The sequence below is a fragment of the Jaculus jaculus genome, chromosome 1, assembly GCF_020740685.1.
Source record: "Jaculus jaculus isolate mJacJac1 chromosome 1, mJacJac1.mat.Y.cur, whole genome shotgun sequence".
In the NCBI taxonomy this organism is placed as follows: domain Eukaryota; kingdom Metazoa; phylum Chordata; class Mammalia; order Rodentia; family Dipodidae; genus Jaculus; species Jaculus jaculus.
In genome coordinates this window covers 9,827,938-9,852,247 of record NC_059102.1, presented here as the reverse complement: position 1 = coordinate 9,852,247, position 24,310 = coordinate 9,827,938, and the positions used below count along the sequence as shown (strand labels likewise).

Below are 24,310 nucleotides of genomic sequence, written 5' to 3'. Positions count from 1 at the left end.
GAGGAGGCTAGCTGGAGCCTGTTTACCACAACTCCCATCTCTAACAGTAGCTCGTCAAACACAGCTCTGCCTGACAATTTAAAACACACTGGGCCCTTTAATTTATGGCACTAATGTGATTAGACATTCATCCCCAGAGTTAGGCCATCTCACGGGCACCCAGGCGAAGAGGCACGGGGGAAATTTATGAGCTGAGGCTAACCCCCGCAACCCCTGCAAACGGGAAGATCTTTACCTTCGTGGAGTGATGCGCTCAGCCCCCAACCTGAAGAGAAAATTAAACCCTCCACCCACCGCCCTGCTCTGTTGGCTTTCTACAGCTCACCCCCAAGCCTGCGCAGTTCAAACGCCATTCACAAAACAGACTTCGCTTTAACCTTCCTTGGTAGAGAATGTAAAAGCCACTGGGTGCAAGCAGATAAACGCCCCCCCAGCCCGCATCCCATTCCAGCAGCATGTCACAGGATGGACACACACACACACACACACACACACACACACACCCTCTGGTCAGAGTACGCATTATTTCAGTCCAGATCTGAGCTGAGTGTCCAGGTGTTGGCCCAGCCAACTACTCGATATTAAGCATCTTGAAGAAATCAGTGTTTCGGTGGTTTAATTAAAATACACCACAGTATAATTCGGGTGGAATTAAGGCTCTCATGACACCTGATTAGACTACAGAAATGTCCCCACCTTCAAAGCACCTGTAAGTCAAAGTCAGGGAATTCTGCTTGTTTTTGTGAGGACGTCCACTTCCACAAAACATTTCACCAGAGCCGGGCGTGGTGGCGCACGCCTTTAATCCCAGCATTCGGGAGGCAGAGGTAGGAGGATCACCGTGAGTTTGAGGCTACCCTGAGACTACAAAGTGAATTCCAGGTCAGCCTGAGCCAGAGTGAGACCTTATCTCAAAAAACAAAAACAAAACTCCATGCAAAATGAAGAGACGAGACAGCTCCTCCAACGAGCCCCTCCCAGGGCAGGAAGGCCACAGACTCTCAGAGAAGTCGGGCAAGCAGCTGCAGGACACGGAGCAGCCCCGAGAACCAGGGCAGAAGTGTGTGACCTGAGCCAGGGACAGAGCCTACCAGGTCGCCAGCCATCTCCGACTTCAGCCCACCTGGGTTCAAGTCCTGACTTGACTGGCGAGTGGCAACAACCTGACTCCGTTACTTGCTTCTGTGAAATGGGGCTGTTAACTGTACGCACTGCTGGGAGTATTAAATGGAGCGAGCTCACTTTTGGCACCCCATGCAAGCTTGGTTACGGTGACCAGAAGACAAGCCCACCAGCTCCTTCCTATCCCCCTTTCTACTATACCCAACTGCTCTCCACTGGTGCCTGTCTCCAAAAATACATTGGACTTGGGGAAGAGAGCGCCCTGTGGGCACACGCCAGGTGGATGCCCACACAAAGCGCTACGCGGGTCACCGGAGTACGTGGAAAGCATCGAGCACAGCTCTCCTGCTACGGACTGGCTGCCGGAAACTGATTTCATTGACCGCCAATTGGAAGAGATCCAAATATAATCTAAACGATAAACAACACAACTGAAATTTATGAAATTCTAAAACGCTTCCAAAGTGCTGTGGATCCCTAGATTTAATAGCATTAGAGGGCAGCAGAACCCAGCCTGCAGCCTGGTTAATGGGATAGCACCAGCCTCAATTTCCTGGTTTCCATAAGGTCCCAGAGTCACAGGAGATGCTATCCTGGTGGGAAGCTAGTTGAGGGACACACAGGAACTCTGCAACTCTATGTAAGTCTAAAATCATTTCAGAATGCAAAGTTAAAGAATAGGCAGCATCTGGAGGTGTCAGAGGACGAAGGGTCCCCTCAGCAGGTGCTCAGCATGTCGGTTCATCCAGGTGCGAAGGTATACCTCACACGGATTTGGGAAGAAGAATGCTGGGCAATTGTATGGAATGATTCCAAATTAAACTGTTCAGGGGAGGAAAAAAAAAGAAACCTATTTCTTTTATCTCTCCATTGATTAAATGCACGGGAGATGTATGTATTGTCTGCAGATTGAAAAATTCATCACAATCAACATGAAATGGAGCTGTATGCATTAATACAACTACTGATAAATATTTACTGGGGAAACTTTGTAATGTGATGACCTTACTGATGCCCAAGAGGACCAGAAAGAGACCTAATGTGTGAAGTGAAAGTCAAGATAATCAGCTGCGGACCTGCTCATGTGATCTCCATAGTAGAAAACCTGGTTTTAACATGTCATTGACATAGACCAACTGCATGTTGTCGGGAGCAGCCCAGGCAGGGGGGACAAGGACTGAGGGGGACAGAGATACCGTTGGGCGGGGGGGCAGGACATGGGATGGGAAGCAGTCAGGAGTCAGCAGCAACAAAAGAACAACCATGTCAGGACCCTCAAGGGGCTTAAGTGCCTGACGATGAGAGAAATATCTAGAAACAGCAGTGAGAGGAAGCAAAGACTTCCATCTGCAGAGGTTCAAGGGGAATCAAGGCCTGAGGGAGAGAAGTTCAAGGGAGAAGCCAGGCCAATGTAAACAGTTTCTGTTTACTCCTTCTGCAAAAGGTCCCCAGTCCCTCACTCAGGTGACTTAGAATTGTCACCGCATTCAAGTTAACAGGACATGCTTACTCTTGGGATGATATGGTACGTTTCAGTCTTGTTTTTAAGAATTTAGTTTCAGTTGCTGACCCTGAGACTTCCCCCTCAAGCACAAGTAAACCTAAAAATAACCTCTGCTCACAAACCCACAAAGCCGGGGGAGGGGGTGGTCTTTGTCTCAGAAACCCAACAGCAGCTGTGAGCCAGCTGTTCCTCACCCAGAGGGGAACAGTGAGAGGTGGAACTGCAAATGACACTTTGGGGTCAGACTCCCAAGTACTGTTCACGAAGGAAGCCACTCACCTCTGCAGGGCTCTCTAGCTACACAAGCAGTGAGCACGGTGGTGCCAGAATAGACTAGAACCATCACTGGGGAAGCCAAGGTTCTCAATTTCCCAAGACACTCCTACCTTTCCTTTCAGCCATCTGCTGTCTACCCATCCTCCCAGTCCTCTCTCCCACGGCCTATGCCCAGGGGACACAATTATTTTAATTGATTTTTTAATTGACAACTTCTAAACCTACAGACAATCAACGGTGATATTTCCCTCCCCTCCCCCATCTTCCCCTTCACAACTCTGCTCTCCATCACATCCCCTCCCTCCCTCCGTTAGTCTTTCTTTTATTTTGATGTCATCATCTTTTTCTCCTGCTATGAGGGTCTTGTGAAGGCATGGCTAGGCATTGCAAGGTCATGGATAGCGAGGCCAGTTTCTGTCTGGGCAGTTGCATTGTAAGGAGTGGTGCCCTTCCTTTGAATCTTACATTCTTTCCTCCACCTTTTCCGCAATGGACCCTGAGCCTTGGAGGGTGTGATAGAGATGTGTCAGTGCTGAGCACTCCTCTGTCACTTCTCAGCACAGTTTTTAATGAGACACATTTCCCGCTTCAAAGGAATTAAGAACATTCTAGTGGCAGAGAGAGGATGGGAGCACTTCTGCCCTGCCAGCTGACTGTCACGGGAGATGCCTATGCCTCCGGCCTGACTGCTGTGAGGACATGGAGTCGGACTATTAAGGAAAACGCATCTAAACGCCCCACCTCCTGCAGAGTGAGGGAAAGTGTATTATGAGTTACATCCAGGGACTCTGGACACAGACCCAAAGACAAGCACAGCGGAAGTCTCCACACAGGCTGAGGACAAATGAGGCTTGTTCCCAAGGTCACTGTGCTGATTATCTGTCTCTTGTCTTCCCCATGGAAACACTCTTCAGAGAAAGATTGCAATCACTGCCAAGTTCCAAAAGTGCTTCCTTGCTGAAGAGTTTACTGAGTAGGCTTCACATACGTGCACATGCGCATGCACACGCATGCCTGGCACCCATCACCAACAATCTGATGCAGTAGAGGAGCCAATGTGGAACCAGGGCAGGTGCCTACCTTCCAAAAGCCTCATGGGGTTCCAATACAGCACCCTAGTGAAAGCCCTAAGTTTCCTCCAAAATTTACTTCTTTGTACAGCTGCGGAGGCCCACGTGGATGTCAATGACAGCATGGGACATCGACAAGTAGATTTTTAAAGAGATTGTTCTTTTAACTTATCTTCCTCTTCTCTCCACCCCCTCCATCCATCCTTTTCTCTTTTTTATGTGTGTACTGTGTCTGTATGTGTGTGTGTGCATTTTGGGTGGTAACCATTGCACGTGTATGTGTGTGTGTGTGTGTGTGTGTGTGTGTGTGTGTGTGGTGTCATTTCTTTAAATTTTTTTTAATTTATTTGACAGCAGCAGACACAGAGAGAAAGACAGATAGAGGGAGAGAGAGAGAATGGGCACGCCAGGGCTTCCAGCCTCTGCAAACGAACTCCAGACGCATGCGCCCCCTTGTGCATCTGGCTAACGTGGGGCCTGGGGAACCGAGCCTCGAACCGGGGTCCTTAGGCTTCACAGGCAAGCGCTTAACTGCTAAGCCATCTCTCCAGCCCTCATTTCTTTAAAATGCCATATAAGCCTTCTTTAAGACAAGGCCTCTCATTGGCCTAAAGCTCGCCCATTAGGCTAAAATGGCTAGTGAGTAGCAACCCAGGGACCTCCTGTGCTGCCTCCCTGACTCTAGGATGCCAGGCATGAACTGCCATTCTAGGTATTTTTACACAAATGTTGGGAATCCAATTCAGGCCCTTGTGTTTGCATGGCAAGCACTTTACCCAATGAGCCTCCTCGTCTGCTCCCAATCACCTATTTCTAGTGGACTTTAGATGGCCTCTTGGCACCACCAAACTTCAGTTTGCACAGGTTGTGAGCTCAGCTGCCCCGTCTTAAGTGACAGAGGACTACTAGTCACCGTCTCTGCGTCACTTCACAGCCCCGTTGCTCTTCACAACATCCCCAGGGGAGATTTCAGGTTCTGTGGCTTGGTGTTGAGTGTGACTCTGAAAAGAGCAGGAAGAAGCCAGGGGGCTTCTCTGGAGAGCCGCGCGTCGCTCTGGTCTCGCTGGGCTGACCCACAGTCCCCTGCTGCTCTATCATGGTGGTCTTGTAGGCAAAGCTACTTCATTAAATTCACACTTTTCTTTCCAGACACTGTCTCTTGCCACTCCGTGCTCTTGGAAATTTCTTTCTTTTTATAATATTTTTTGGTTTATTTATTTATTTGAGAGTGACAGAGAGAGATAGATAAAGAGAGAATGGGCACGCTAGGGCTTCCAGCCACTGTAAATGAGCTCCAGATGCGTGTGTCCCCTTGTGCATCTGGCTAACGTGGGTCCTGGGGAATCAAGCCTCGAACCGGTATCCTTAGCCTTCACAGGCAAGTGCTTACCCGCTAAGCCATCTCTCCAGCCCCTCTTGGAAATTTCTGCAAAACTGACAGGGGTTGGGTGTGTCTTCTCGGTTCTTTGAACATCACAGGAGACAAAAAAGACATCTGGCCCTTCTGGCTTCCTGTGGCCAGCTTCAGCCACCCTAACTGTCTGTTCACTGGACTGAGCAGCACCGGGCAGGATGTACGTGCAGTGTGCCGCCCCAGTTCTTCGTGAGAGCCACTCAGTGAGGATGACAGAGTTACAACCCTGAGCAGAGGGACCAGTCCAGCCACAAACCACGCACAACCCCTTCACTGGGGCTCAAGAAGGGCTTGGAGACAAAGCATCTAAAAGGCTGGTTTGGGGACACATCCAAATCCCTAAAGCTGTACCCGCCCCCACTGGCAGTGGAGGTCCCCAGACTAGCCCCAGTGGAGTTCTTTACATGCGTTAGCCCAGCACCATTCTTTGAAACACAACTTCCTAATGTCTCCTGGAGTCACAATAACAGCCCCTTGTTTATGGCCTTGGCCAGATCAGATAAAATTTCATTCTCTGAATTGGTTCCTAATTTAATTACTCCCCGGATAAGCAAGGCCTCTCCTTGCTGCAGGGGGAAAGGACTGGAAAGATGCTGGCGCCACAAGTTGCAGCTCTTGGTGGCAGCTGGCAAAGGATGCGACATTCTCAGGCTCTGCCAGGTCGGAGAGGCGCTGGGGCGGGGTGGCCACCAGCTGTCCAACCACCTTGACCTATTGCCCCAGGCCCCGTCAAGAAGACAGCCTGGGGTTTTGTCAAGAATGCAAGAGAACATTCCGTGTGACTGAACTGGGGCTCTAAAACCAGGCTTCATTCTGACTCGCCCTGTCTGGAGCCTCAGTTTCCCCTTCTATGAAGACATGTGTACTATGTTCATCAAATCCTTTCACCTCGAAAATTCAGATGATTCAGTGTCTTACTCAACATCACGACAAGCAGAGTAAGCCCTCATGCTCCAGGGAAAGAAAAATAAATGAATCTTACTAACAGAAAAAAGTTAAATATGTATATTCTTTTTTAAAATCTTTTTATTTATTTATTTATTTATTTGAGAGCGACAGAGAAAGAGACAGAGAGAGAGAGAGAGAATGGACATGCTAGGGCCTCTAGCCACTGCAGACGAACTCCAGACATGTGCGCCCCCTTGTGCATCTGGCTAACGTGGGTCCTGGGGAATTGAGCCTCAAACCGGGGTCCTTAGGCTTCACAGTCAAGTGCTTAACCACTAAGCCATGTCTCTAGCCCAAATATGTAGATTCTTAAAAATGGAAACATGTTCACATGAAAAAGCCTGTACACAGATGTTCACAGTGGCATTATTTATGAGAGCCAAAATGTGGAGAAAACACAAATATCTATGGATGGACACATGCATAAATAGAATGGTGGCTGACCCACACTATTCATTCTTATCTGGCTATAAAAAGGAATGGGGCTGGAGAGATGGCTTAGCGGTTAAGCACTCGCCTGTGAAGCCTAAGGACCCCAGTTCGAGGCTCGGTTCCCCAGGTCCCACGTTAGCCAGATGCACAAGGGGGCGCACGCGTCTGGAGTTCGTTTGCAGAGGCTGGAAGCCCTGGCGCGCCCATTCTCTCTCTCTCCCTCTATCTGTCTTTCTCTCTGTGTCTGTCGCTCTCAAATAAATAAATAAATAAAATATTTAAAAAAAAAAAAAGGAATGGACTATACAGACTACCACAGAAAAAAATGCAGACTGAGGGCTGGAGAGATGGCTTAGCAGTTAAGCGCTTGCCTGTGAAGCCTAAGGAACCCGGTTCAAGGCTCGATTCCCCAGGTCCCACGTTAGTCAGATGCACAAGGGGGCGCACGCGTCTGGAGCTTGTTTACAGTGGCTAGAGGCCCTGGCGTGCCCATTCTCTCTCTCTCTCTTTCTCTCTCTCTCTCTCTCTCTCTCTCTCTCTCTCTCTCTCTCAATCTCTCTCTCTCTCCCTCTCTCTCTATCTGCCTCTTTCTCTCTTTCTCTGTCTGTCACTCTCAAATAAATAAACAAAATTTTTAAACAATGCAGACTGAAAGAAGCAGTATCAAAAGACTAAAGTGCACATGATTCTGTCCATACACAAGTCCAGAGAAACTGGGACCTGAGGCAGAGATCTAAAGAAGAATGGCGGCTGCTCAGGAATAGGATGTGGCAGTCAGGGAACGTGCAGCTAGGGCAGAATACTACAGAGAACGGGGGAGGGGGACTTTCTTTTTGAGGCGATGAAATGATTTATCATTGGCTGACATGATATACTGCAAGTATCTATGAATATACTAAAACAGTAAGTTGTAAATCTCTGGCAAGTGTGATGGTCAATTTTCAACCTTCACTGAAACATGACTTTATTTAGAATCACCATGGAAACATACCTCTGAGTGCTCTTTGAGGGTATTTCCAGAAAGGTTTAACTACGGAGGGAAGAGGCACCCTGAATATAGGCAACACATCCTGTGGACTGGGGTCCAGATCTTTGAAAGGAGAAAGAAAGGAAAATGACGGCGTCATCACTGTTTCCCAAGTGCAGATGTAACGTGACCGGCCGCCTCATGCTCCTGCTCCCATTATACCACCATGCGCTGAGCTCTCAAGCTGTGAGCCAAAATAAACCTTTCCTTCTTAAGTTGCTGCTTTTTTGTGTTGTTATGTTTTGTTGTTGTTTTTGAGGTAGGGTCTTTCTCTAGCCCACGCTGACTTAGAATTCACTATGTAGTCCCAGTCTGGCCTTGAACTCACAGCAAGCCTCCTACCTTTGCCTCCAGAGTACAGGGATTAAAAGCATGTGCCATCACGCCCAGCTTAAAGTTAATTTTGTTGGCTATTTTTCATCACAGCAATGAGAAGAATACCATATAGCATTTGATTCGCATCTCTCTAAAGCTGCTTGTAAAAGAACATGTTGAAAGCATCAAGGCCATAGGGGCTGGAGAGATTGCTTAGTGGTTAAGGTATTTGGCTGCAAAGCCAAAGGATCCAGGTTCAATTCCGCAGAACCCATGTAAGCCAGATACACAAGGGGCACATGCATCTGGAGTTTGTTTGCAGTGGCTGGAGACCCTGGTGTGCCCATTCTCTCTGTCTGCCTCTCTTCTATCTCTCTGCTTGCAAATAAATAAATAAAATTCACACACACACACACACACACACATACACACACACACACACACACACACAAAAAGGCCTTAGTGGTAGTTTTGACTGTAAAATCTCCCTCCATAGCCTCCTGGGTTTGTAGTTAGGCCTCATACTCAATCCCCTGCTGGAGGCCTGGCGTTAGAGCCCTGCCCTGCTTGCCACACTCAGCTTTCTCCTGCCACGACCTTCCTGCTGCTGAGAAAATGTGAGTCAGGCAGCCTACTTCTTCTGTGCCTTCCTCGCCATGATGAAACGTCCCCTCAAAACCATGAGCTGAAATGAATCCTTTCTTTCATGGGCTGCTTCTGGCCAGGTGTTTTGTCCTAGCAGCGAGACAGTCACTGCTTTGGTCTGTTGTGTAACTGTTCAAAATTAGCCTGACAAGAGCTGTGTTTTATATACAAGGACAAAGAAGCTGACCAGTCTCTTGGCCATCTGAAGGGGGCGACCGGTGAGTGCGCAGAGCTTCCTCCTGCACACTGAGAACCTGCTGACTCAAGTGTGGGCAGGTCTGCTTCGTTCTATTGATTTGTTTCTGTTGTAACGGCTAATAGGAAATTTATTTTCCACCACGCCAACATCAAGGAGGTTTCATCTGCTTTTTAATACATCGTTTTTATTCAGAGCCAAATTGGGTGCAATGCAAAGGACTTGTGGACTTCCCAGTGCTGGTCACAGAGCAAATCACTGCTCCTTTGGTCCAGAAGACACTTGTGAGGAGGTGGTCCTAGCTGCTAACTCCTCTCTCCTTGCTCATCAAGGCTGCTGTCGCGTGGTATAAATAGCTCCTCAGAGTCAGGGTGACACCAAATGTCAGGCTGGTACGGTTCTCATTAATTGGCATGTCCTTTCATCCCTCTTGGAGTCCTCCTGACAACTTTTTTTAGGTGAGATCAGCACGTCCTGAAAGCAGCTACTCTCTGACTTCCAATACCACTGACTTCTGTTACTGGCCGGGGAAGCATTGGACCGGCCCTTTCCGGAATATACTGTCTTAATCAAAAACTGTGACAGCTAACGACGAGGGACTTGCGGTGTGAATCCAGCTAAAGATGTGCACAGAAAAGCTGGTGTGTGTTTCCACAGTTCAACACCACCCAGGAAGTGCAAATGACAACCTTCCCTAAGCCCACACAGCATACCCTTCACACGGCTGGGTTCACTCGTTGGACAAAGGGCCAAACAGCAAGTTCCATGCTAGACGGTGAATGGCGCTCCTCTCCCCTGGACCACCTTCTCTGTCACTTCTGCTTTTGTTTGGAGCTTAGCATCCTGGGAGCCCATGAAAGAAAGGCTTCCAGGCAGGACACTAGACGCTTCTGTTCTCAGGAATCTGTGCCCTTTGTGAGACAGAGCTGACAAGGGAAGATCGATCCTGATGCACCAGGCAGGCCCACTGTAAGCCATCTGCGTTGGGTGAATGGAAGAGGAGGTGGCCTCACCCAAGAGAAGGGGTTGTGGGCTGGCTGGGAACCAACAATAATGGAGGCCTTTGGTTCCAGCTGCAAAGGGACCCAATGGCTGGGGTCAAAAGCCCTGCAACTCCCTTGCCAGGAAGGACCCTTGTTAGGAGCAGTAGTTAGAAGTAAAAATGGGGCACTCAGTAGGGACAACATCATCGTGGCAACCAGGGGCCACGACCAGAGGCTGACCAGAGACTGGCTGAGTGCTCATATGCAAATGAGCTAACCACCCTAAGGTGGCTATCAGCAGCCAGGTTGACTGAGGGAAAAGTGGGCATATAAAAACCCCAGCAAAAGCTCAGAACAGTGTCACTCAACTCAGAGAGGCAGCTCACGTCCCTCTCTGTGTTGACGCAGCCTGTGGGACTGCTCCGCAGCCCAGCAGAGTGGACACCGCAGGACCCAGAACCTGGATGCCACTCTTGGGCCAAGTGACATCGCAAGTGAGCGCCTGGGGGTTGGGGAGGTTAGGCTAGTGGAGAGGATAAGGAAGAAAAGGGACCTGGCTTAATTAGCATGTGAGAAGAGTGAGCAAAGTGTGGCAACTGAATTAACACAATCCACCTCTTGACTACCAAGTTCAGCCCTGATTCTTCTCTCATCTGTCCCACACACTGCAGTGAGTAGGAGGCTGTCAGAAGGACAACTGTTCATGAACTTGGCCTAGTGTCCCAGCCAGCAACTGACCTCTCCTTCCCTGGCCTTCCTCACTGGAGCCTCATGGCCAGAGAGGTTGGTGCTGATTGTTGGTGTTGTTTGAGATTGAGGCCTCAATGACTCTACCCAGTCTGGTTTTGAGCTCCTGGGTTGAAATGATCCACCCACCTTGTCCTCCTGAGTAGTGGAGACAAGAGTGTTGAAGAAACGAAGAAACATCACCTGTGCGCATTAGCTTTTCTATCGCTGTCAGCAGATGCACCAGAAGCAACTGCAGGGAGGAAGGACTGTCCTGCCTCCGTTTCCCGGACACCGTCCATCGTGGCGGGGGAGGCGTGGCGGCAGGCAGCTCCATCTGTGGTAGCACAGGCTTGCAGCATAGCTTGCTCACAGGCCAGTGATCAACGGGCAAGCACAGAACTCAAGCCAGAAACCATCAGGCTACAATCCTCTGGCGCTGTCCCTGTGGCCCCACATCTGCCAGCCAGGCCTGGCCTCTAAAAGTTTCACAACTTCCCCAAACACTGCCACCAGCTGGGGACCAAGTGTTCAAACACATCAGCCAGGGTGGAACATTTCAGACTCAAGTAATAAACACACACACACGCACACACACAAAATGTGCTCTCCATAGACTCTTGACCATCAGCATACAATGACACAGACTAAACCTTCCCCTTCCAAAAGGGAAGAATGGAGCCACCCTAAAGACCAGACCAAACCAAGTCCAAAAACTAACAGGACAAACAAGAAATCATACAGCTCCATGTCCAGCATCCAACGTTGCTGAAGGCATTATCTGGGCTCCAAAAGGACTGGGTAACCCCATGCCTACAGCCCTGTCACCTGAAGCACATGTAACCTCTTGTACGGTCATATTCCACTCAGTGTCTGGACCTTATCCTAGCAGATAATGCCTCCTTGCTTGCCTGCCCAGCTTCCTAGTATCTCTACTGCAATTTAGCCTCAGCCCTGCACACAGCCCACTTGGGAGCTCCTAACAGGCAGCATTACCCTGCTCCACATTGCCTGGCCTTGGCAACTTTTGTTCTCGAGCCTTGTTATAAGCCTTCTTGACGCTGCAGCTCTAGAATTCTAAGACCTGCAAAACCAGCGCACACACACAGCCTCACCCGCCCCCCAGTGGAAGATGCCAAACTCCGCTACAAGTTCAAGATCTAGTCTGGCCGCCTGGACCTTGGCCACAGTGGCTCCAGAGCATCTGGTTGGCTGGCCCTGGGAAAACTCCTCCCTAGGCAATCCTGGTGGAAGGGCAGGGTCTTTTGTTTGTTTGTTTTAATGAGTTTATATTGTTACACCCAGGAGCTTTCCAAGAGTAAAGCCTTGCCCTCAAGGCAGTTTCACTTTAATGGCAGTAACCTCTTTAAAAATTACAGACAACTTCCTCTAGATCTGCCTTATCTACAGCCTTAAACTTGTTCCCACTCCTTTTCTGGCCAAACCATATATTTTTTTCAACTCTACTTCATTTTCTGGTCTTTATCACTGCAAGTCTGGCTAAAAGCAGTGAGCAGTAACTATGCCACAGCCTGAATGCTATGCTGTCCTGAAATCTCCTCCAACCCAGTTAATTAGCCCATTTCTTTGTGCGGTCATTCAGCCACACACAACGTTCACAACATGGGCAAGAACACAGCCAGATTCTTTGCATGGATGTCATATTAATGGCCCCTAGCCCAGTTTCCCATAAGTTCTCTGGCTCCCCTCTGAAAAGTCATGAGCCTGGCTTTACCATCTGCACGCTTTCCAGCTCCCACCAGAATGGCCTCTTCAGCTGTTCACAGCATTCCAGACTTCCCTAGCTTGCAGCTCCAAAATCTTTTGCGTTCCTTCTGCAGGCTGATCACAGCAACAACCCCACTCTCAATACTAATTTTCTGTGTTAGCTAGCTTTTCTCACTGCTGGGACAGAATGCCAGGCAGCTTAAGTGAGGAAGGGTTGTATCTGGCTCATAGTTCAGGACATAGAGCTGTCACAGCTGGAAGGGCCCAGTGACAAGCAGCACCACTCAGGGCAGTGGGAGCATGGCGCATCTCAATGACCGACCAGCAAGAAGGGAATTCAGGCCAGAAGCAGAGATAGCCTGGAACCCACAAACACTGCCTATAGCCTATGTCTGCCAGCTAGGCCCATCTCCAGAAGGTTCTACAACCTTCCAAAACAGCACCACTAGCTTGAGACCAAGTATTCACATACATGAACCTGTGAGGGGCATTTTACACCTGAACCAAGATCGGAATGATACAGAGATTAGCACGGCCCCTGTGCAAGGGTGACATGCAAAATACGCTGCTTGGTGATATGCTAGTTCCTTTAACCGGAGAGCACCTGGGAAAGATGACACAGAGGCCGGGGGTTGGGCTGGAGATTGACATCCACCCAGACTGACCTGACTCTTCTTCTTTTGGACCCGAGAGACTTCAGCTGCACAAGGCCATCTTTGTTCACTGTGCACTGGCTCCCTCGGCCTCTGTGACTTGTGTGGCCAGCCCAGTGCCTCAAGCCCAAGTGCATCGTCTAGCTCAGGGCAACCTGCAATCCTCCCGCCCCTCTTCCCCATCTTCCACTGTATGGGGCTGCGATGTATATATAATTAAGTATGGTTTCCCCTGTTCATCTGTCTTATGTCAATTTAATTTGGAACCCAGCCAAGAATCTACAGGAGAAGAGGGAAGACATTCTTCCCCCTGCGGCAGTTCCCATCCCAGCTGGCCCAAGGAGAATCTCAGGAATGGCCTTCCCCCGTGCACAGCAGGGGGTCTGGCTCAGTTCCCATCAGCCCCTGGCCTTGAACCCAGAGAACAGGGCAGGCCACAGAAGAAGGCAAGCATTTGACAGCTCTGGGCTGGTCTCCACAGGAAGAGCTTAACTGCCCCCTGAGAACCTGACGGGGAAGATGTCACACAGACCCACGCAGTTCAACATTTAACCTAGCTAGGAGAGCTTCCTGCATCAGGCTGCACAGGCACCAACGCCACTCTCCTGGACGTCTTCCTATAGCCACAAGTGGCAATGACACCGGGCTCCTGGTTGGAAGACCCAAAGGCCAGCCAACACTGCCAGCCCAGCCCCCTCTTGGACATCGAGGAAACAGGATGGAAAGCTGGGCTGAACAATCCCATGGGGCCCAAGCCCTGCCACCGCTTCCTATTCCTCTGCAACTCAAAAGACAGGGGACACAACACACTGGCCCAGATTCCCCAGGGCCATGGCGTTCCTGCAGCCCCACGGGTCCCTCATGCGCATAAAACCAACACGGCTTGGTGTGTGTACATTTGGAAGTCTCTTTATATAAACAGGTTCACAAATCGGAGGAGAATAATCCTCCGAAGGCCAAGAGTCTGATTTGGGTTTAAAAATTCAGTTGCTAAAAAGACACACCAGGACACACTTTATATTTTTAATGCAAATATTTACATTCCAAACAAAGGAGGCTGGGACTTAATGACAAGCTATATATTTCAGGCACATAAAATGTTAGCAGCCCTTGGCTCTTGCCTGAGTAGAGGGCTCCTAGTAAGTCTTGAAACACCAGTGAAATTGCCATAGCATTCTCCCAACACACACATATATACACACAAACTGTAATGATTATGGGTTTTTTCTTTTTTTTTTTTTTTTCAAATTAGGGTCTCGCTCTAGCCCAGACTGACCTGCAGTTCGCTATGAAGTCTCAGGCTGGCCTCGCGCTCACAGCAAACCTCCTAACTCTGCTTCCCAAGTGCTGAAAAGCATCTCTTAATAGCAACCAAATTTGCCACCAGAAGTCCAAGGTCATTGCACTAGACTTTTGACTCTTCCGGAAGGCCAGTGGCAAGTGTCCACTTTCCAGCGCCATGCTGCCAAACCCAGGAATCCTTTCCGACTCCTGGGTGCACACCAGAATCTCCATGGGAGAGCAGCATATAACAAGAAGCTTTGTATTGCTGTTGTTTTTTGTTTTGTTTTTCGAGGTAGGGTCTTGCTCTAGCCCCAGGCTGACCTGGAATTCACGATGTAGTCTCAGGCTGACCTTGAACTTACAGAGATGCCCCTAGTTCTGCCTCCTGAGGGTCGGGATTAAAGGTGTGCGCCACTACACCCAGCCTTTTAAATCAGTGCATGAGCTCCACAAATGGCAATCACTCTCAACTTGGAAAGAGGGTCCAGCTGGGTGGCTGTGCCCCAGTCACCTTCTTTGCTGCTGGGGAGCCCACCAGGCCTGACAAGCACCCAGGAGACCAGGAGACGGAAACACAGTTCCACACGGGCAGGGTTCAAGTTGAGAACTACAACAGGACGGAAGTACAGCAGTTCCGAGCAGGAAGCCAGTGGGGTGGGAAAGAGACACGCGCGAGCGAGGTGCCAGGAGGAGGAGCGCCACGGCTCTGGAGGGGATCCCACGGGGGCCAGGCAGATGCAGGAGCTCCCCTTCTCCATGGGCAAGGGACCTGAGAGCAGCCCTGGCCAGGCCTGGCAGCTAGGAATCTGACTGCAAAGTCAGAGCCCTCCCTAGTAAATTTACAAGCCACTGCAGGAGTGTCGCTTGAGTCCAGGAGTTTGAGAGCAACCTGGGCCACACAGCAAGACAAAGAGGACGATGAGGAAGAGGAGGAGGAGGAGGAGGAGGAGGAGGAAGTCAGACAAGGGGCCAAGGCAGAAAAGCTTCCCAGCTAGCGGTCAGCCACCACCTCCACTGCAACTGTGTTCAGGTTAGAAGGAGGCCTTGCGGTCCCTGGTCACTCCTCCAGCCGCCAGGTTGGAGCAGCATTCTTCTTGAACTGAAAGTCAGGTGACTTCCTATGGCAGATGACAACATGGACTTCACACACTGTGGCCACCCAACCCACTACATGCCCAAGAGATGCCATGTATCAACCTCCCAATGCAAGCCTGGCACTTTTGTTCGGGACTCTGTTTCCTGTCAGAGGGCGAAAGCACCACATGGGACCTCTCAGGTATCAAGTGCTGGTGCTTTATAGAAACCCATGAATGCAAGGGCCCACAAACCTGCCCTGCCTGGCCCACAGCGGGTAGACATTTGCCCTGCTGGCTGCCCCAAAGAGGAAGAGGGCTACCCAGGAGAGGCCAACGCTTCCCAGCTCTGCCAGCGACTAGTGAGTGGGCCAAACCACTCATTTCTCTGCATGCGTCTGTCTTGTAGGATTACTTAGCACTTGGGAAGTAGAGGAAAGAAAACCCCCTGGAACAAGCTGGTGAGCTACACTCACTGAACTGGTGACCTCTGGCTTCAAGGGATAAACCTTGCCCCAGTAAATAGAGTGGAAGGTAGTTGAGGATTACACCCCACGTCAACCTCTGGCTTCTACACACACTCACACGCAGACATAGACATAGGCATGTGCCCACACACATGAACACGCATACTCATAAGCACGTACATCACACACATACATAGAATAGACCTGAGCCACAATCAGCATCGAGCCCGGGCTCTTCCCAGACCTAGGAAGCCCCTCTGAGTGGCTATAGACTCCAACCCCTTGCACTGTGGGTCCCCCAAATTTGCTAACCAGAAACCAGGAGTCCTGGATCTCCTTCCTCCCATCAGCTGAGCTCCGTCCCAGGCATGAGAAGCGGCAGCATGTCCTCTCCCGACCCCTTGCAACAGGGACCCAAGACTAACAGTGCATCTTCCCTGTCCTCCGAACACACACCGAGAAAAATGCAGGGTTGGACCTCGTAGCAAAGGTGTTATAGGCCCAGTCCCCGAAGATGGCTAGCGACATGGACACAGAAAAGCGGGGCCATCCTGCTGTGGCCTGTCTTCCTTATCAGTGGTCACACTACTATCTTTTTCCTGACCACAGGGTGCCAAACAGCCTAACAGGCACACATGCCGTTTCAAGAGAAAATGTGAAACCACCGGGCCCAAGCACCCTGTAGGAAAAACGTGATTGTGTCTGGCCTGTATCGAATTATTTCTTCATGCTGGGGCACTTTCCAGGCACTTGGGTGAGTAGGCTTGCCTATTTCAATATTTCTACCACAAACACACTTCTGGACCATATTCAAGTCTCCGTTACAAGGACACCTTCTGCTTTTGAGGCCCTGTCAGCCTCACTTTCCTCAGAAGCCCGAGAGCACTGGACCAGGATGAGGTCTAGAAAGGTAAATAGATGTCAGGGAGCGCCTGTCTCAGGCCAGAGGCAGCTTTGCAGAGCAGGATCCCGTTAAGATTCCAGAAGAGCTCAAGATGGGACATTCAAAGGTGAGCGACACCAGCCCATTTCCCCAACAGTAGTCAGGACTCCCTCCCTGCCCAGCGAAGGTGACACGCAGGCTATCCACAAAGTCAACTGAAAGGGGCCTGAAGGACAGCGGTGACCTTGTGCCCTCCCTACACAGAAGGAAAAACCACCCAGACAGGTGAAGCACCTAGCCCCGGGCAATCCAAGGCAACCCGGGGCTCCTGGCTTGGAGCTCTGTGCGCGTCTCTTTTCTTTCCTATGCACACACTGGGAGAAGCCTCTACCACTGCGCTGGCTCCCTAGCTATGGCCCTGAGATTTGTGAGGTAAAGTATCAAGACACCGCCAAGAAATGTACACATGTGCATAAAAACTCCAGTGCAGTCTCGAGACTTCAAAACTCCCCTATCGCCAGTTATGAGCTTAAAAAAAAAAAAAAAAAAAAAAAAGCCACACCAGCCAATGCTCGGAGCGATCACTGTTCACTAGGCACTGTTCCAAGCACCTGGCAGGGCTTACCTCTCATGTAGGACACCTGGGTGAAATCATCCCAGAACACTCCGATCTCCGAAGTCACTGACTAAACAGGTTTCCATAGCACTTTCCCGAGGCCCCTGGAAGGCGCCTGTCAGCAGCATTATGTAATTTTGACTTGCACAAGTTCTGCCTCGCCCTCGCCCGCTAATCTCAGTGCAGAGCGCTGACTCTGCCTCCCCACCCCCGCCCAGCACCTGGCCGGCAGATAGCTGCTAGGGATGACAGAGGCGGCCAGCCACCCCTCCGCACCCCTGTGAAGTCTGGGAGCGCAGAAAGTGCTCTGTATTTGCCACCCCGCCCCAACCACTTGCTGATTCAAGCCTGCCGGCTCCTTCTGGAATAAGGTTGTTACTCTCCCACCCTCCCCATTTTCCTCCTTCCTCTGCTCTCCTCCATCCTGCCTCCTCACATCTGAGTGACCAAAATCATGGGGAGATATCCAGGGGGCCTCCCCACCAAGGGCAGCCTTCTAAGGGAGACCACAGAATACACCTGCAGGGCCACAGGGCCAGCTGTGAATTTGTAGGGACACTAAGGACAGCTCTCGCGAACAACTGACTTGCCCTTCAATTCTGATATTTAAAAAGAAAAAAAAAGAAAAGATCTGTACTGTCCCAGGTGGACCCAATCCTTTTTTTTTTTTTTTCCTAAATAGTAGGCTAGACATGGTCAGCATGTGACTGGCACCTTGATGCTTACCTCCTAATGTGGAGACCCAGGTCTTCACACGCATCCTTTGACTAGGTTGGCGCTTGGTTTCAAGAGCAAAGGGGTCTCAGTGAACAACCCAGACTGTGGTACTCAAGAACAGTAAAGAAATACACTGTGCACTCAGTCTCCTCACACTTAGCCAACTCAGTGCAAAAAGATCTCCTCAGTCTCAATCAGGGAACCAAACTCCCCTTTGAAGTAACTTAATATGGTATCTGAGTTCCCAGTTCACAGAGCAGAAGGGGTGGCATTTGTGCTCCCAGTGACTCCAGAGTCATGTCGAAATAGCACACTGCTGAAGACGCACCCCTCTGGGTGATGGTTCACATGTATAACCACTCTCAAGCCAGCCACAACTTTACAAAACAGTTTCTGGTTTTAGAATGGAAGACTACTCCTCTCTCAAGCGAGCGGTCTTCAGATGGCGTCTCTGCGCCTGGCTTGGGCTCTAGGGGAGCGTACAGGCTCAAGGAGCTGTGGACAGGAAAAATTCCAGCCGTAGACTCCATTCCTCTGGGAGTTTGTTGGGGCGGAGCTGGAGCTCAGAAGCTGGGGCTGTTTGCACTGCCAGCTGTGGGACCTTGGGCACACTGCTCTGAGCCTCCATGTCTACTTCTAGAAAAGAGGGTCCTCCCCTCTACCCCCCCAACCCCCCGTCACTTGCAGCTTTGCCCCAGGTCTAGCTGCAGCTTAGGGAGCATTCCTGGCATTTCTCTGTGCCCCTCCTATGACAGCTGGGACCTTGTCTGTCTACACCCCCCCCCCAGTGGGATCTATTCAGTGAATAGTTACATGAGAAGTTGTGCAGAATCTCATTGGCCACACTATGGGATGCATGGATTGGCTAGTGAACACACAAGCAACGCATAGGCATGGGGAGAAGTCTTGGTCAACTCATCTCCAGCTCTCCAGCCCACGTGGCACCAATTCTTAGTCCATAGAATTCATCTCATCTCTCCACCAGCGTGACGTTTTCTCTGACATATAAACGCACAGGCAGATGTCAAGCTTCAGGGGCCTGGAAGGACACTCCTCCACCTATCTACCACCCTTCTCCAATTCCAGACCACACCTCTACATCCAAGCTTGAAAATTGCCTGGAAATTAACACGACCTGTTGTTTTCCCCCCAGCTGGGTGGAGTTGGGTGGAGGCTGCCCCTGTGAACAGGCATGGGTTAACCTGTTCAAGTCAGTTCCCATCTTCCTCCTCTCCCCAGCCCCCTGCAGTAGTAGGGCACCCCCGCACTGACCTGCAGGTCCAAGAGACGGGGCTCCTGGGGTCTAACTGGTTAATTTTGGGACTATTCCTCTACCACTTCCCAAGGGGCTGAGTAAGCAGTCTGTCACCTCCTTCAACCTTTCTTGCAGTGTGCCTTTTTCTTGGTGCACAGACTGATCTCTCAATCACACAGGTGGAAAAGCAGACACCTCCCCCTCCCCATTTCCCACACAGAGGAGGAGAAAGTGTACTGGAAGGAAAAGGTGGCCACCATAGCAGTCACCCACCAGGGACAGCGCTGGATCCCTGGCCAGCACGGTGGTCCAGGTACTGCAAACTCCAAGCATCAAAGAGAACATGGCGGGCCGCCTCCCACTGCCTCACAACCCCCTGGGTAAGCGAAGGAGTGCTGTGGGGTTGGCTGCAGTCGGGCAATGCCCTCATGGAGTGAGATACAAACACTGTTGGGTTTCCGTTAGAGGCCCCTGATACAGGTTTCCCTGGACAGTTAGTCCTCAGAGGGGAGGCTGGCCCTTAAGAGACACTTCCTGTTTACCTTTGCCCTAGTAGAAAGCCACTTCCCAATTCAATTTCAGGAGGTAGCAAATAAAACAAAAAGTTGCTGGGGACGGGATATGGTGGCTTTAATCCCAGCACTCAGGAGGCAAAGGTGGGAGGATCACGGTGATTTCGAGGCCACCCTGAGACTACAGAGTGAATTCCAGGTCAGCCTGAGCTAGAGTGAGACCCTACCTCGAAAAACCAAAAATAAATAAGTAAACAAACAAAAAGTCATTCTCAATGGAATGGGGGCAGGGACAAGGGAAAGGAGGGTATCAACACATGATGTATCCATATGAAATGTTATTATCAATAATAATAATTTTTAAAAGGATTAAAATTAAAAAGTCGTTCTCATTAATTTGGGGGTAAATCAGACTTGTATGGTCTAAACTAACCTCCTAATTACAAGGCATTTTAATTCCCAGGCTATTTTGAACAAAGCCATATGGTATCTGTCTTCATGTATCAATCAACAGATCTGGGTTATAAAAGTACTTATAAAACAAGGGCCATAGTCTGGAAGAAGGTATCTTGGTTTTACAACACTGTAGTCACGAGTGGGGGAGAGCTGGTAGGAAAACTTCAGACCAAGCATGGCAGGGCGTCCAAGAGAAACTTGGGGCAAATCTTTAGGCCTCGGTTTCCTCCTGGGCAGCCTCAGGGGGTTGCAGATGCCCTCGGAGAGCCTTCTGGTTGGCAAGCCACCATTCAGGAACTGCAGAGGCCAGCTGGGAGCAGCTAGCCCCATTCACTGAAACATCCACCTGTCAGAAATAGCCGCGGATAACGGGGTCACAGCACTGGCGGGGCCCTCTACTTGAGCTGTCTACTAGGAGGGCCACAAGCCTTCCCAAGGCTTCACAGAGCCACAGGTTCATTCCTGAAAACTGTTCACTTAACTTACCCAACGTTGGGAAAGGAACCCAGCGGGTCCGCCAAGAAGACCCCCCCCCCACACACACACACACCCGGCGCGCGCGCGCGCCCCAAAGCTGGTCCCAACCCCCAGCCTTTCCGCCTCCGGGAACTGCTTTACAGGAGGCACCGACGTCCAGCGGCCAGCAGCCGGCCGGCCATCCAGCCCCAGGCTCGGGCGGCCACGAGCGCCGCTCCAGCAGCGCCCGCTGCCCCCATCCTCCGCCCCGGGCGTTGGACGGGCCGGCAACGTGAGCCCCGCGACCGCGATGGGGCAATCCGTGATGTCCGGCTGGGGATCCTAAACACGCACAAACACGCGCGCACGCCTGCCAATGGTTTCGCCGGGAGGAAACGGAAGGCGCTTCCCCAGCTCTTCATTCATTCCCCCGCGAGAGGCCAGACTCGCTTCGCTCCGGCGCCTCCATCCGCGATCCCCGGGGAGCTCCGCCGGGCCAAGTGCGCCATGACCCGCCACCAGCCACCCACGGCCGCCGCTCCCTCTTCCCCCGGCACACGCAGCCCCACGGACTCGCGCACCATCGGGATCGCCCGCGCCGGGGGCCACGATCTCCCCGGCTCCCGCCGCCCTCAGCCCCACGGCGCGGCTCAGACCTGCTTCGCTCGGCTCGCCCGCGCCCAGGCTGGCCGGGGACGCCGCGGAGAGAATCGCCGGCAACTCCCGAGTCACGCCGCTGCCGCGCGGCGCGGTGCGGCTCGGGGAGGAGACGGGGGCGGGCGCCCTCAGCGGGAGGAAAAGGCGGGGAGCAAAAGTTCAGGCCGCAGGGGGCCCCCGATTCGTCCCACGCCCGTCCCCCACGGTCCCCTCTCCAACACCAGGGACTCACAGGCGTGGGTGCCTGAGCCCGCCTCCTGCGCCCTGCGCGCTCTTTCCAGCCCCGAGCGGCTGGAGCCGAGGTTCTGGGGATGATGCTCCGAGCCGTGCCCGGGTAGAGGAGCGGAAGCCTACCGACCTGGCCCGGGTCGCGGCGGGAAACTTCCCCAAAGTGCGCGAGGTGTCAGGGAGGGGCGGCGAGCCCGGCTTAGGGGAGTTCCCGTCCCCAAGTCTGCCGGAGGTGCGCTCGTCCCCAGCAAGTCCTGCTCGGTCTGTCCATCCGCCCTAGGCTGCCCAGGGTCGCCCAGGATTTCAACTCCGGGAACGGTTCTGCGGGACAGCCAGCCGGTGCCGGCCCCTCGGCGTGCGTCCTCCGCTGGCCTTCCAGCTGTCCACAGCGCCACCACGCCACCACCCGGTCCCCCGGTCTCGGTGCTCCGACCACATTCTCTCCTTGTGGCTAGGGAGGGGGGCGTGTGAGCCAGGGCGCCACCACCCGGCAGTCCTTCCTTCCTCCCTTCCCACAGGGTCCCCCAAGCGCTCAGGGCTTCAGGAGCGCGGCGAGGGGACGCCGCCCGCCGGGAATCAAAGGCTCGAGGAGACCGGACCTTGGGGCTCGGGGCCCAAACCTGCCTGGGCTCCGCGCGCTCGCAAGTTCATTGTCTGCCGGGGCCTTGGAAGCGCCGTGGGCAGTGAGGCTGCGCGCAGCATCCTCCGCCCGGACTCACAGCGCCCGGCCCGGGCCGCCGCCACCGGTGCTGCCCGACCGGAACCTTCAGAGGAACGCTGGAGCCCGGAGCCCGACCCCCGCCCAGTGCTTATCGCCGCCCCCTGGCACCTGGCACCCAACTTGTACCTGAAAATCCCGAGATCTGCCCGCGAAGCCTTTGCAGCTCCGATTCGGCGGGAGCGCGCTCAGCCCCGCGCCGGGAGCCCCGCATCCAGGACGCGTCAACCTGACTCCCCGAGTGCGGAGAGGAAAAGTTTGGGAGTGACGTGCGGATGGCGAATGAAACATCCGCACGGAGCCCTGCCCCCGCCCCATGTCGCGCTGACACACATCGGCTCGAGTCTGGAATGTGAGATCAAGGCGTGCGCGCCCCGAGCGGGGGGCTCGCTCTCCGCCCCCGCCCCTTCCAAGTCAACACGGTGTGTGTGGGACGCTGTGGGGCCGAGGAGACTAACAGAACCGCCGAAAGTCTGGCGGTGACCCCCTGACGGAAACATTTTTAAGAAACATTGATATTCCAGGCCATGGCGCTGGTGGGTTCGGCGCCCTCTGTTGAATTTTTGCATCCTGGCCCAGCGTATTTGCAGCTTCCGGGAGGTAAGGCTCTGCAGGACCCCAGCACCGAGGCCTGCCGCAGTGGCCCGTGGCGACAGCTCCACGGAGCCCTCTGGGCAGCCCCCTGGGCAAGGAAGGGCTCCGGTGGGCCATTACCCGGCCATGGGCTGAAGGTTTCATCGGTTAATGAAAAGACAGTTTAAACTCTGAAGGCTCGCTCAGAAGGGCCCTTGGAACAGCAAGTCCAGCCTCTCAAGGAGCGCCAAGAGACAGGGTAGAAACAGCAGTTTTTGAGCTGCTGACGGACCCATGGCCAGAAGCCGGTGTCCAGTTTGTCAAAGAACAGGGCTACCTAAACTGTAGAGTGCCAGCACACGTGTGATTCTTGACGATGCCAGCTCCCCCCACCCCCGTTTCTCTTCCTGGAGGCTTCATGTCACCCCCTAGAAGCCATTATCACCCTGAGGTTGTAAACTTCTGCTCGGCATCCATGGCAACTGATTCAGTGGTCACAACCAGAGGATTAGAGCCGCATGGCTGGGGAGTTATTTAACACCCTTGTCTTGTTTTCCTACAAATACTGCCCCATACAGAAAATGTGCAACTAAAGATTAATGCAGCAATAGATCTCCCCCCCACCCCCCACCCACACCCACCACCACCACCTCCCAATCACAGACTGGATTGCTTTTTCCATGTTGACTCTGCTGGGTGATTTGGGCTCTTTTATTATTATTATTTTTAAACAAAAACCTTTTTCTGAAAATACAATGAGCTGGTTTTTTGCAGGGTTCACAATTCCCAGTAGACGGTGATGCCATTTTTCAAGGTCTTACTCACGTTGTGGCTTTGGGGTTTATTTATTAGCTCCCGAGAAAAGCCTGCCTTTCAGCGAGGTTTATATATGCGAGTAATTGCATCGGGACACAGTGCAGGTTGCTGTTTAAGAGCGCGAGCTGTGCAGGCGGGAGCAAGGAAGGGCCTGGGCCGGGCAGCTGTCAGACCAGGGTGTGCAGTGGGCTTAAGCAAACACAGGGAAGGTTCTATGGAAACAGCAAGGAGGAAATCCCCTCCTGTAAGGGTGGGGAACACGATGCCAGGGCCACACATACAGGGTCTTTCCTCTCCTCCCTCCTAATGAACACATGCCCTGGTACAGGGATGGCGCCGGGCCCACCCAGATGACTTTCAGATTCAGGTGTCAGAAATCACAGCTGACATGCAGCAAATTGTTTTTAAGTAAAATCACCGTACCACTTTGATATGAGTCCACCAGGGACTTTCCAAAGGTATTTATACACGTGCCTGAGATTAACTGGAGAAGGACTTTTTTCCCCCTTCAAAAAAAATATTCAAGAATTGCACTTGGGACTGTTGTTCTGGAGTGTTCT

General features: G+C 52.0%; 1 protein-coding gene across 5 annotated transcripts in view; it reads right to left on the bottom strand.

Moving 5' to 3' along the window:
- Chst15 (carbohydrate sulfotransferase 15) overlaps positions 1-22,825 on the bottom strand; it is a 95,289-nt gene extending 72,464 nt beyond the window's left edge. The window contains exon 1 of one of the 5 annotated variants that reach the window (XM_045146642.1): positions 22,491-22,825. The gene's annotated coding sequence lies outside the window, so the exon portion shown is untranslated. Of the gene's footprint in view, positions 1-21,414; positions 21,497-21,773; positions 22,048-22,490 lie in introns of those variants that run through there. The other 4 variants (XM_045146636.1, XM_045146641.1, XM_045146637.1 and 1 more) reach the window with 4 other exon arrangements.
- Between the last annotated feature and the right edge of the window lie 1,485 nt (positions 22,826-24,310).